Source organism: Rissa tridactyla, chromosome 17 (assembly GCF_028500815.1).
Source record: "Rissa tridactyla isolate bRisTri1 chromosome 17, bRisTri1.patW.cur.20221130, whole genome shotgun sequence".
Taxonomy (NCBI): Eukaryota; Metazoa; Chordata; class Aves; order Charadriiformes; family Laridae; genus Rissa; species Rissa tridactyla.
In genome coordinates, this window is record NC_071482.1 from 3,980,218 (window position 1) to 3,993,365 (window position 13,148).

Here is a 13,148-nt window from a genome sequence, read left to right on the forward strand (position 1 = left end):
ATATTCTTTACATTAATGCATGTATATGAAGGTAAGCTAATTTGCATGTCTGTGCTGGCAAAGAAACACCTTATTTTTTCATATGAGAGGCAAAAAGTAATGATCTCGCTGGAGTACACATCCTAAGTGGAGGTTAAATTTTTATTAGGTTCTAAAACTCTTTTTTTCCCCCTTAATAGCTCACAATCTCATTTTCTAACCACTGGGATAGTTCAAGTCCTTGAAGGAAACCAAGATGTAACATATGGGTGGCCTGTACATACCTCCTTGTGGTACAGGACATGTGTCCTCAATTCTGACTGGTCTGAATGGAAGTTGCGGGCACCCAACGCACTTCAGCAACTGCTCTTTATTACTGAATTATCGCAGCTCTTCTCAGAGAGAGAACCCAGCCAGACCTTCTAAAAGCCCATCGCGTGTTTGTCAGGGCAGCTGTTAGGTGTTGACCCACGCAGAAAATACGCCCTTTATTTAGTTGCCTGAGCTAGGGCTGATCCCTGCCGCCGTTCTGGCCAACGACCTCCTCCTCCCTTGCTACCTGATTGGCTTTTACAAAACAAAAGGCAAGAAGGAGTGTTAGGATCCAGCGCCATAGCTTCAGTTGTTAAAAAAGGAAAGAGAGAAAAGGAGAGAGCAGCAATAGCTATCTCTAGAAAAGCACCTGCGTACGCCAAATAAATCACTCGAGCAGGTCCCCACTATAAATCTGATCGACCACTTCTGCATTCCTGCGAGCCCCGGAGAAAGGCAGCTCGGTGGCACAGGGATTTCAGTTAGTGGCACCTGTATGCTGTAAATTACCAGTATCCAGGAACCAACCGACCCCTTTTCATACATTTGGGAAAACAAACTCATGGACAATTTTTGAGACAGTAAACCGATAAAGGCAGCAGCAAATGAACACCGTTTTGTTTTGGGGTTTTTTTTGAAAGATATGGATTTTTTTTTTTTTTGAATGAGCACTGCTCTTTTAAAAGCGAATTTCACTTACATGAAATATATTCAGGGAGCTTAAGTGAGAGCCATAGATTATACAAGATCTGGCTTTTGAAACATTTCCCTACATTGATTAATCATACAGCTATTGTACCTTTTGAAAACCTGATGAATATATACACAGTGGCAGAAAATCCATGATAGGCAAGCAAATCAATCATCTTCACACTGTATTTGTCTAGAATGCTGAGATTATAAATAAAAACTTTCAACCCATACATTAAGGATCAGATTATTTATATTAAGGATTGTGATATCCTTATACTAAGGATACGTTGCTTCACTATTAAATTTATAATACGTCAATGATCACAGGATCAACAAGGCTTTGGCACTAGAACCTGGGACAGCCAAAAAAGTAATACACTTTCATTAGTATTAACCCAGCATAAGACTGGCATTTTATAGATTTATAGCCAAAGGAATATGGAAGGAAACATGGAGAAATAAAGTCTCTAAAGACATAACATTGGTTTTGGTCTGTGGGTGGTATTCTTGCAAACCACAAAGCACAAATGCCCTGTCCAGGAAAATCGATCATTATGGAATGCATTGTGTGCCTGAGTAAAAAGCTGTTTGCAGCCATTTCATACTTCTACCACGAAAATAAGACAAATAAGAAACACGACTGCTAAATAATTCCCATTCTTTTCCCCTACCCCTTCCTCCCAATTTTAATCCCAATCCATTTAGGCCTATAAATATATATACATATATATAATTATTTATATATATATACACACATAAATTCTCTCTTAGGTTTAAAGACCCGTATCAATAGATTTCTGTACTTCAAATAATTTTAAGAAATTATAAGGAAAAGGAAGGTACTAACTGGAGAATATATGAGAAACCAAATTACCTCAGTAGCAGCATTTTACAAGATTTCTTATCGAAAGTGTGCTGCCATATTGCTAGGCCCAACTCTTCAAGGAACGTATTCTGGAAGACAAAATATTTATGGATATTTTCATGGCATATTTTCAAGAAATGGATTCTACCTTTATATATCCAGAGGCTACAGCTTTAGAAGCAAAAGGACAGACAAGGTCCTAAGAGAGAAATTACTCCCCCATCCTGATATCCCAATTCTTAAATATATTTTTTTGAAGATTATTTTCCATGTTACACCTTGGACCAATCCACTCCTGCCCTCCCCCACACAATGAGTTAAATCTGTGGAAATAAAACATTTCTTGTAACACAAACATTTAAGAAGTTTGCCAATTCTATTACCATCAAAGCCATTAAGAAAAATACAGCAACGTGGAGGTTGCAACAGCAAACGCATTCCCTGCTAGTTAGTAACACGCATCAACTTCTTAAACTGATTAGTTATCATATATAGATCCTTATCCAATTAAAGTTTGATAAAACAGAATCAAATAGGAGGATCGTTACCTGCTTTTGAGAAGGTTCACCAAGCAAGCATTTTAAGCTTTTTGACTCTTTTAACACTGATACAAGGAATAATTATTTCTCTCTGCCGATGCGATTGTTAAAAGAAGAGAAACCCCGGATTGTGGTGGCTTCGTGGATGCTATTCTTTTTGCACCACAGCAGGATTCTTGGCTGCCAGTCCAAGCTGCTTTCACTTGCCAAGTTTTAAGATGCCGGTTTTGCCTTTCATTTTATTGTTCCTTTCGCAACGTTAAAGACCGACTTAAAAAACCATGCACAGCTGCTATCGGGAAGGGGGGGGAATTATTTGAATTTTGCACAAGAATGGAGATGAGGAAGGAGCGCGCTGTGATGTAACCACAACGACACCCACAGAAATATTTCCAATACTGGGGGGGGGGACGGACTCCCGCTCAGAATCCTGGCATTTTCCTACAACACAGTTGGGATCTAGTGTAAGAGAAGGAAATAATAAAAACGTCCAGACCTACGATCAACCGTAGTCACATTAGAGGTGGAGGCTGATACTTCTCGCCCCCCCCTTCCCCCCCCTATTTTTTAAATCCACTTTCTGCAGCTTAAGACTATTCTTTCTCCTGGAGGATTTCTTCCGGGGGGCGCAGGGAAGCGGAGGCTGGGGAGCGGGCTAACAAAAGGATTCCCCCCGCACCCGGACTCCTACCCCACCCTTTGCCTGCTTCCCTCTGATAGGAGTTCACCCATCCCCAAACATCCCGGCCTTTCATTTGACGCAATGCCACCGGGAAGAGACTCGGCATCACGGCGCAAAAGCTTCCATCAAAATTCAGTACGGGGCTGCGAATTCTTTCATCAAACACATTCATTTATCGTAAGCAACTTTTTTTTTTTTTACTTTTTTTTTTTTTTTAGAGAGCTTGCGTAAAAGGAAGGTGGGAATAGATTCTTAAAAATCCCCAACTTCTCTGTACATGAGTTGATTTATTTTATTTTGCTTGATGTAGCAACAGAATTATTGGGACTGGTTCCAAGGCTGAAAGGAGTTTAAACGAACAAACAGCAACAAAAAGTTGCTTGTGATCCTTCTCGGACTTTAACTAGCTATTAAAAGTGTTACAGTGGCTTATGCTCAATACACATTATAAAGTACAGAAGGATACCACTCTTCCATCAGACACACATGGAGTCGGTCTGAACAACTGCTTCTTGATACAGATGTTGGAGGGACATAGACTGTGTAAAGAAAATTCCCACTCGGACAGGGTTCTTGCAGCCCAAGCTACGTGCAGGCGGAACACACGCGGGGCAGGCAGAATGGCTGGAGACGACTATTTTTCACAGCACTGAGGTGCCTGTTTATCCAGCCTGCACGCCAGAAAATGGAAGCTGTTTCAAACGTACAATAATCGAGGGTGAAAACAGCTCTGACACCAGCTGTTCTACGTGCAGAGGTTTACGGCTGACTTTACAGCAGAACCGACTGCAACCAGCAGAAGGTGAATACACCCCCGTATTTCATATTTTAAGAGAAAAAGAGGCAGACTACAGACAACTTAAAGTTTCTATGAAAACCAACAGTCTCAAACAAAAGCGGCGTGAATTAATAAGGGGGAAAGAAAAACAGAAGCTTTGTTCTAAAGTGGAAGCATAAGATGGGAAATTTCAAAATCAGATGGCTTGGTCTGTGATTTCTTTCATTTAAATGAATTGATCTGTTGCTAAACTGCTGCTCTTGTGCCAAGAAACTTTTAACTCCTTCGGCTCAAAACTCCCCGTGTTTTGCTATTTTCTCTGTCCTCCCAAGCATACTATGATTAAATCGGAAAGCAGAAATTAAAAACGAAGTGGGAAATAAAAAAGAAGATCATAAAAAGAACGGGGGAATTAAACCCACAAGCACATGCAGAACACAAAAGAGCCACGATATGGAGCGTATCGGTGCTTCGTTAGAACTTCTACTGTATAAACAACATGATTCTTGTTCTTACAACGTCGCTAAAACTTGGAAAGGAGACAGAAAGGCCTTCAACCTTCACAATTCCACGTACAGCAAGAACTCCGGGGCAAACCCAACAGAAACAGGGCTAGCAGCAAGAAAAACAACAGAATCCCTGACCTAATTCATTGCAAACATTCACTTACCGAGAATGCCTTAAGCATTTCCAATAGAACCCCCTTTCCTACACATGTTCGCCTATGTGAAAAAGAACAAAAAAGCAAACTGAAAAGCTCTCAAAAACAACCCAAAAGATAGCTGCTTTGGTAAAATTTGGGAGCAAGTTCCTAGTGCTTTTCCATTTTGTTTGGTATTTGTTTTGCCCACTTAAAAAAAAAAAAAAAAGAATTAAAAAAAAATGAAAATAGACATGTAATTAGAGATAATTCCAGGGGAAAAATATATATGTGTAGAACACAAAAAAAAAATTTTAAAAAAAATTATATATCTATATATCTCCCACTTTCCAGTTCTGCTGCAGTTCCCCCTAAACTGCTGCTGCTTGCTCCAATCTGCTGCCTGCTTAACAACGGAATGACAGGCAACATCTGTTTGTATAGAAGCCAAGATCGAGCCTTCAAAATTTTTTTTTTTGGCTCGGTTTCTTTTTTTCTTTTTTTTTCCCCTGCCCCCTCCCCCCGGAAAGCTTTAAAAAAAATAGAAGTAAAAGAAAAAGTAAAAGCACACAGCAAGATTTTGAAAGCAACTCAAGTGAGGCAGCAACTGTTTTCCCTTGAGTTATTTCAAGGTACACAGTACTTTGAGGATAACTCTTTCCTCTCTCTCCACCCGCCGTCACCTCCTCCCCTCCTCTCCCCACCCTACATCCTCTCTTCTTGCCCCATTGCTATTAATAAAGTATCACACAAACTGGGGAAAAAAAAAAAAGATCCAACGTACCTTGATCACTAAAAGGCCACTCCCTCCTATGGGGAGGGAGGGGGTTTCTTCAGTAGGCAACTAAAATAAGATTGTGCGGGGAGGGGAATACTGGGACGGTTCGGGGGACAGTCTTGCCACAATCCTCTCACCCTCTTTTTTTTTTTTTTTTTTTTCCTCCTTTCCTCCATTTTACAGACTCTAAAATATATCATGCATATTTTGAAAATAAAACAAATTGTTTTGAAATAAATATGAAAAAAAATATAAATCAGCCCAGACCCAAATACAATTCAAATGACTAACAATGTCAGTCCACTGCCAATTCTGTGGCAAATCGGGAGAAAGCACAATAATTCCACATGCTGAGATGTGAACAACTGGAAAGAAACCAACTCTCTAGAAGTCACAATGAAAACTATTACGGTGCCCCCACCCCCAGCTCCACTGCCACCCCTTTCTGAGTCTCCCCCTGTACCCTCCTCCCACCAGGGGGGAAAAAAAAAAATTAAGCCACTAATTTAACAAAAGGAAAAGGAGAAGGCAAAACAACAACAAGACCATCAACCGAAGCTATTTAAAAACTACGGGAACGTTTTATTCACTGGTGATTTGGGACAACGCTCCTGCACCCGCACCGCCCCCCCCACCTCCCCCTAAAATAAATAAATAAATAAATCAGACAAGTTGCTAAGGAGACTTGTGTAAACTCAGAATACAGGCACATTTCTGGCCTTTCCCCCTATATTCCATCTCGTATTCCGATCACGCACCACTGCGGCACGATTGCACCAATGCACTGCATTAATCTTGGCCTTAAACGGGCTGACTGGCAAAGCAAACTGTGTGTATATATCATCTTTCAAACTTAACAAGTTAAAGGGAGAGAGGGTGCCGGTGGGAGGGGAGGGTTGGGGGGGGGGGAGGCGGGAACCTTCGTGCTGAATATAAAATATAGGAGCCGAGCTTAGTAAGGGAATTTTAAAGAGGAAGTGTTATGCAGGCATATATATATAAAGCCGCAAGGCTCCCTGAGCTTTCTTGCGTCTCTCTGCCTGTGTCTCTCTCGCTCCTCACTCGCTCTCGCTCCCACTTCTCCCAGCAAAATCCCCCGTCCCCTGGCAGATGTCTGAAACCCTGCCAGATCTAACAATGTCCGACCCACTTGCTGCCACCAGGCATTCGGGGCCGCAGACTACCTCATTCTCTCAGCACAGTGGGGTCATATATACATATTAAACAACCGTTTATTTATTTTTCTTTTCAGTCCCTGATGTGCGTGTTCCTCAACCATACATTTAAAGATAATATTTTTGCCTTCTGCTTTTAGGAAGGGGGAGATTAAATCAAAGCCTGAACTGTTCGCGGAAGGTGACAGCACAATCCATTCCTCAGTAACTGACAATGCACCAGCCCCTGGCTGAGATAAAATTAAACTTGGGGTTTTTTTCTGTTCCTTGTTATTTGAATGCAGGAAATACATCTCTCTCTTTTTTTTTCCCTCCTTCCATCTCTCACAATCTCGAATCCTCCCCCCCCAGCGGACAGCTCGGTACAATCATTCAACACCTGCCTTTTGCTTGTTTTGTGCACTGCATTTCACAAGACAAGGATTTCCATCCTCACGTGAGGAATCCAGCAATCTACAAATTCAACAGCAGCATGTACAGGAGAAGCCAATATCATGGTCTGTGCCTTGGAGCTGGTCCTAGAGCCTTACCCCGCTCTCAGGTCCGACTGAGGGCTTTTATGGAAGGCAGCATATTCCAGACAGGGAACCCAAACCGCCCTAACGAGCATCATCATCGCTTTATACCCGGGCCAGCAAAAGCAAAGGAGAGGTGAGCCCATTTGCTCAGCCTCGGAGGGTTTCCATACCAGAGCGGAGAGTGGTCCCTGCCTTCATTTCAGCACACTCGGTGTCACGCCAGGATGCCACCCCATGCAGGAGAAGCATCAGAGTGCGTTGGGCATTCCCTGCCCCAGCCCTTGCTATTCACACAAGGGAGTCCAAGCCCAGGCTACAGCAGGGGTGAGGGTGCGGAGCAGCCACACGTCCCATGGGCTTTGTTTCAGCTGCAACGTAAGATGCAAATGGATAACTGTGACTAATGCTCTTGACAAGGCATAAAGGAGGGACAATATGGAAATCTGAAAGAAAAAGTAAAGTTGGACTCAAGAGCATCATGTGGAGAAAGGAGAGGCTGGCCATCAAGAACAACTCTACTGGTATCTTCCACTTAATCTAATGACAGTCTCACTCATAAGACTATTATTATGGCACCCAGTGGGGCCAATTCTGGCAGCGTGCTTTCCTTTCAGCTCCAAATGACAGCGTGAGGGCATTGCTAACCGAGGAGAAAATTATAAAGTTCTAATCACTAAATTTGGGCTCCAAAGCAAATGAATCTGTGGCACTACACCAAAGTTAGAGAATTAAATATGTATTTTAAAAATGCCTCTCAGTGAGTTAGTGCTCAGATGACTACAGAGCCACCCTGATCCTCAGTCCCTGAAATTCAGAGGTGTCTAGCACTACCCCCACTCATCATTTCTCTTTCCTCTTCCATAGATCTACTGGAAAGTGGAACATTTGACTCACCTGGCTGCTTATCTTTGTTTGGGAAGAACCACCTGAAACAAAAATACCAAATGAAGAAGTTAAAACTATTCATTTGAGAATATTTTTTGCCCTAGCAGGTAAGAAAAAGGTTGGAATCATCATAAAAATACTATTTCTCACATACTAGTGTTTTTCAGAGTTAAGCAAAAGCACACAAAATAAACATTTCCCTTTCCCCAGCTTGCCCAGTCCCTTTGAACATATAGATGCTCCAAGCTCACCAATGCCTGCAGGACACCAAGTGTTCAGGCCCCCACATTTACGAAGGGCTGAAAGGAGGTTTAAGATGTGAGGTTATCACTTCTACAGCAGAGCCAGGAGAAGGGACCATGCCACAGCTTCTTCTGTCACTGAAAAATCAGTCATTTTAACTTAAAACCAGCAAAGGAGATCGTATAGACCTAACCAGGCACTGCTCTGGTGGCAGCAACTGCTCACACACTTCTTCGCCCTGGGAGAGCTGCAGCGGGAACTGCCTGCAGACATTCGGACCTTCAGCCAGTCCAGCTGAGCTGGGAAGAGGATGTTTGCCTTCGCCTCTAGTGAGCCACCTGTAATTCGCCTTTGAAAACCTTGTACTGCAAAGCAGACATACCCAGCTCTGCTGAGGCTGATCCCATCTTCCACCACGCAGGCAGATAACCGAGCCCCAGCAGCGCTGCCTAAAGGAATGGACTCGACACTGGGTGAAGATCCGAGGAGACTAACTGCACCTACACCTCTCCTGACCGCAGGGTAGACAATCACGTGTGCACAGCCTGGACACAACTTGAGCATTTTTCCAAGGAAAACAGAATCCATAGGTCTCAGACCACTAGACAGCTATTAAATAAGCCATCAGGCCCAATAAGGCAGGGTATTTGCAAGGCACCAATACGGATACAAAATTAAGAAGTAGTAAGGCAAGGTAGAAGAGGCAAAAAATATGCTAAAACCATTGCAGATACAGTACCAGGTACTTTTCCTGCTTTGCCAGTTCTGGGCACTAAGGTTTTCGGAGGAATTTCTAGTGCTGAGGTTGACTAAGTGGGGCTACATTTTTGTTTTGGTTGCAAATTGGAAGCCACTATTTTTATCCACAAGTCCCCCAAAGCATCTGCTTCTCTCTTGCTATTTAAGACTTCCTTTTATAAAACCTAGTTAGAGGTATATCATTATTTTTAAATGTTACTCTCTGCAGTCACACATTTTATCATCATTACATGTGTCATTATCTATGTGTTTGAACTATGTAATTTGAAGATGAGGAGATAAAATCCTTGCAGGGGGTCTGATAGTTAGTTACTTCCCCTTGAGCAAATATTTTGGGATAATACCTACCATTTGGTACAAGCTAGCGCATCCCCAATGAAAGGAAAAGCAATCCTTTTACAGGTCACGCTTTAAAGTCACCTAGAGAAAGAGACTGTTTGGAAGCATCCAAAGAGTAGGCTAAATCCCCAGCAGAGAAGGAGAATACCCCACTTTTTCCTTGCTTGTAGACAAGGCACAGCCATCTAGAAAAATCTGTACAAATATCGTTTGCTTTCACGGGAAACACTGTATTCACAGCGAGATCTATTTCTCCCAAGGAGTAAAAGATGGGGATGTATCAAACTGTTTCGTGGTTGGACTGTAAGACAGAAGACAGTATGTCTTATTTAATGAGCTACATGGAGTCACAATTACAACAGGCCTGACAGAGCAGTAGTTGTGGACCAATTAAAGGTTCATATAATGGGATGTAAATGCAACTCAGGTCATTTAATTTAGGAGGCCACTTTCCGTTTGCTGTTTCTGTAACTGATCTACCTTGCTGCTACTAATGGCTATGGGGATTTTTTATTGCCTCATCACCGCCGTCCCCAAGTGACAGGCAGGTAAATGAGATCTACTCCAATCTCTTCCTATAGCTGGCCAAACACACCCTCTGGTTACTCAACGGATTAGGTATCTCTTCAGGTTCCAGAAGGCACCAGTAGTGGGATAGTTCCACAACACAGGCAAAGCAACAAGAAACCAAAAGTCTCAACCTCTGGGTCTAATCCGAGAGACAGACGCACACAGGAGCGATGTCTAAAACTGCATTTCCAAGGGAACAGTCAGATGTGTCATGCAACCAGCAACAAGACATGTAGAATTTCAGTTCCTGACAAGCAACAGCCCCAATCTGACCTAAGACTGAGTTTGACTTGATACTGTACTTGGATTAAAAGCTGCTACACTGCCCAAGAGCGGGTCAAGTGCACAAAGTAGTGAGCAGAGTCACACATGTAATGAATGGTTTGGGTTACGTTTCACACCTGTCAAGGACTTCTAGCAAGAAATTTTGTCCTCTATGTACCCTACCCTAGAAATCCTAAAGAGAAAAAAATCTACCTTCTTCCACCCTGAAGTCAAAGCTGTAACGAAGAGAGCAAGATAAGCAAAGGCAAATTTTAGAGAGAAAAGCAATGTCAGAAACAACCTGACACAGTTTGTAGGTAAGCAAAACATGGGGGGGACAGTAGATCTTTCCTTCAATTGCTACTATCCAAACCCGGTTCACAGCTGCTTATTCAAAAAGCAGCTGCCACGTGAAAGTTCAATAAGGGAAAACCAGGTCGTGTTCTAAGCTGTATAACGCACCCAAGGAATTGCAATTTTGCGTTCATTACCACAGTCCCACATGGACAACCATCTTCATTCGGACTCAGCCCACCCTGGCTTACATCGGGAAGGTGCTGAGACCACGGCGGGTGCACGTGCAGCTCACCCGGGCTGCCCAGCCCTACCGGAGCTGCCACTGCCTGCCACATGCCCCCCGGGGAGAACGTGTGCGCACACCTACGCATTCCTTCTGCATTATTCCATGGGAGGTTCGTTCCTTTGGCCACCGATTCACTGAGCTCCAAGCAAAGCAGCTCTCTGAGAGTCAGCGCAAAGACAAAAAGCTTGACTGGCATGTCAACAGATTTGAAAGAGGTTTCCTGAAACACTGCCGTCATGTATATATGACTCCAACCCTTCAAACAAGAAACACTACCCCCCAAAACAGGAGAATTGACTCTGTATATTATTCTAGACACACAAACGTACAAGTACCTACAAATGAATTTAGTATGAAAGAGACATTGACACACCTGACAGAAGTCTCCAGCAACTGCCTTTCCCTCTTCCCTTCCCTCCTAACAGAAAGTTGGCAAGTGTCCATATCAGGTACCTGGGAGACAAACCTTCATCCCCGTCTTCTCCATCAGATTGTGACTGTCATTTGCGAAGTCATTCTCCAAGTAAGTGGATTACAATAATCAGAACTGCTGCATTTAACACTTATTAAAATACAGCTATGTAGGCATGCAAAATTGATTCTTCTTGGCCAGCCTTTTAGCATTGCTCATGGACATTCATTCCTTGGGCATCTAATTGATCCCAGAGGAAAAATACAGCCTACCTTCATTTCCCAGCATTGCTACCCCTCAACCACTCTGAACCAGGCTCTTTCTCACTGTCATCAGGTTTAGTAAATAACATTAATCATTGTGCCCTTCAAACTTGTCAGAGCTTTTCTGCCCTTACTTTTAAATTTTAAACGGTTTCCCCCCTTGTAAGTGCATGGGGCTAGAGCAATATTTTAAGCCTAAAATTAAGGCTTTCAAAAAATTACCTGTGTCATCGACCAAGAGCTTTCAGTATTGCAAGTTCACTACTGAAATCATGAGAGCAGAACGTGACGTTTTACGGGCAGCGAATGGAAGCGCGGAGAGAAGAAGCGATGTTCAGAAGCTGACAGAGGAAGTGCACAACAGAGCCTGGAATTTATCTCACATCTCTTGGTTCCAGTCCAAATGCTTAAACCACAAGATCATCCTTCAGGCCCAGGACACCAGCAAGATCTTTAACTCTCGTGTTGTAAGATCCTGAAGCATTATCAGTAATTGTTTTGTAGCAGAGGTGGCCTCCAGCCTAGGACAGGATCCTGATCTGACTGCCCAGTGTTCGAAGACAGAGAGACAGAGTTTGGGACCTGTCTGCTGGAAGACATCCCAGACAGTTTTTAATATCTGATTTGGGCATTTCACACCCCGGACGTGACGTAGCACTCCACATATTTCTGCCTCAGATGGGCTAATGAGAGTTTGCTGGGATCTGAAAATGGTGAATGAGATTTTTCCAGACGCAGTATCTTACTGAGACAGTGTACCTCGCCGCTCCTTCCCTGTACAACCTCAAAGGGGAAAACAATGAAATAATCAGAACTTCAGGAAAATACTCTGAAGTAGTGAGTAGGATTTTGAAATAATTTGGAAAGAAAATAGTCAGGCACAAACCAAGAAGTTTTCTTGGAGAAGATTTGTGGGGAGGAAGAAGAGAGGTCTTCTACTGTCCAATACATTGCTTTACAGCAAGTATAAAAATACTGTAACCTCATTTCTGTTCAACACAAAGCCAGACAGAAAATAAAGTGAAGCATGCTGATTATCACAGCAAGAGTGATGGATAGGGAGGGAAAGACGGAGGAGTAAGAGACATGTGTCTACATGCTCAATACCAAAGCAAGAAGGGTTGAAGCACAGCAGATGTATCTCTGAAAGCAGCCAGTATTATTGGGGAGGGTGGGAACCCTCATGGCGAGGAGATGGGCAAGCTCTTTGGCCTGAGACTAGAGAAAGGACAAGTGAAACAAAAGGGGTCACAGCTCAACACATATCATAGAGCCACCGAATGGGGAAAAAATTGCCTCTTTCAGCCCAAACGACTTAAAGAGAAATTGTTCCACCACTTCAGCTTTTTGGCTGCATGTCCCCTTAGAACAGAGTGCAGTGAGCATTTCATCTCATCGCCGTTTTCTAAATCTAGGTCACCTCAACCCATGGCTGTGCTGCTAGTGATACCTCTATGATTTGCCACAGCCCTGGCTTGAAGTAAGTCAGCAGCAACTTAGGGAATGCTAAACAGCAGGAAGCACCTAACTAGCAAATGGAGGGGCTTCTTATAACCCAGTCTGTGCACAGTCACTGAAGGACATGGATTACCTACCTTCAGTGATGGCTCACTTATGGAGAAAAACCTTTGGGCTCACAATCAAAAGCCAAGAAAATTCACCTCTTCAGCTGCTGGACACAGCAACAGGAGAATGCATCATTCATTACCACCGTGCTATTCCAGAATGGCTACAAAGCTTGCCCCTGGTAAGAGCAAAGAGGGACGGAACAGACTGAGAAAGCGGTTCACACCCTGTTGACCAGCTTTCTAGAGATAATCCCGATGTCTCTGAGATACTTGCAGATCTAAGACCAGCGTAATTGAAGTAAA

The 13,148-nt window shown here is 43.1% G+C and overlaps 1 long non-coding RNA gene across 13 annotated transcripts in view; it reads right to left on the minus strand.

Annotated features, from left to right (window-relative positions):
• LOC128918748 (uncharacterized) overlaps nucleotides 1-13,148 on the minus strand; it is a 93,229-nt gene that overhangs the window by 38,504 nt on the left and 41,577 nt on the right. For 12 of the 13 annotated variants that reach the window (XR_008469697.1, XR_008469696.1, XR_008469694.1 and 9 more), the window contains 2 exons: nucleotides 7,854-7,885; nucleotides 1,859-1,938 (listed from right to left, as the gene is read on the minus strand). This is a non-coding gene — a long non-coding RNA (uncharacterized LOC128918748). The remainder of the gene's footprint in view (nucleotides 1-1,858; nucleotides 1,939-7,853; nucleotides 7,886-13,148) is intronic. The other variant, XR_008469695.1, reaches the window with a different exon arrangement.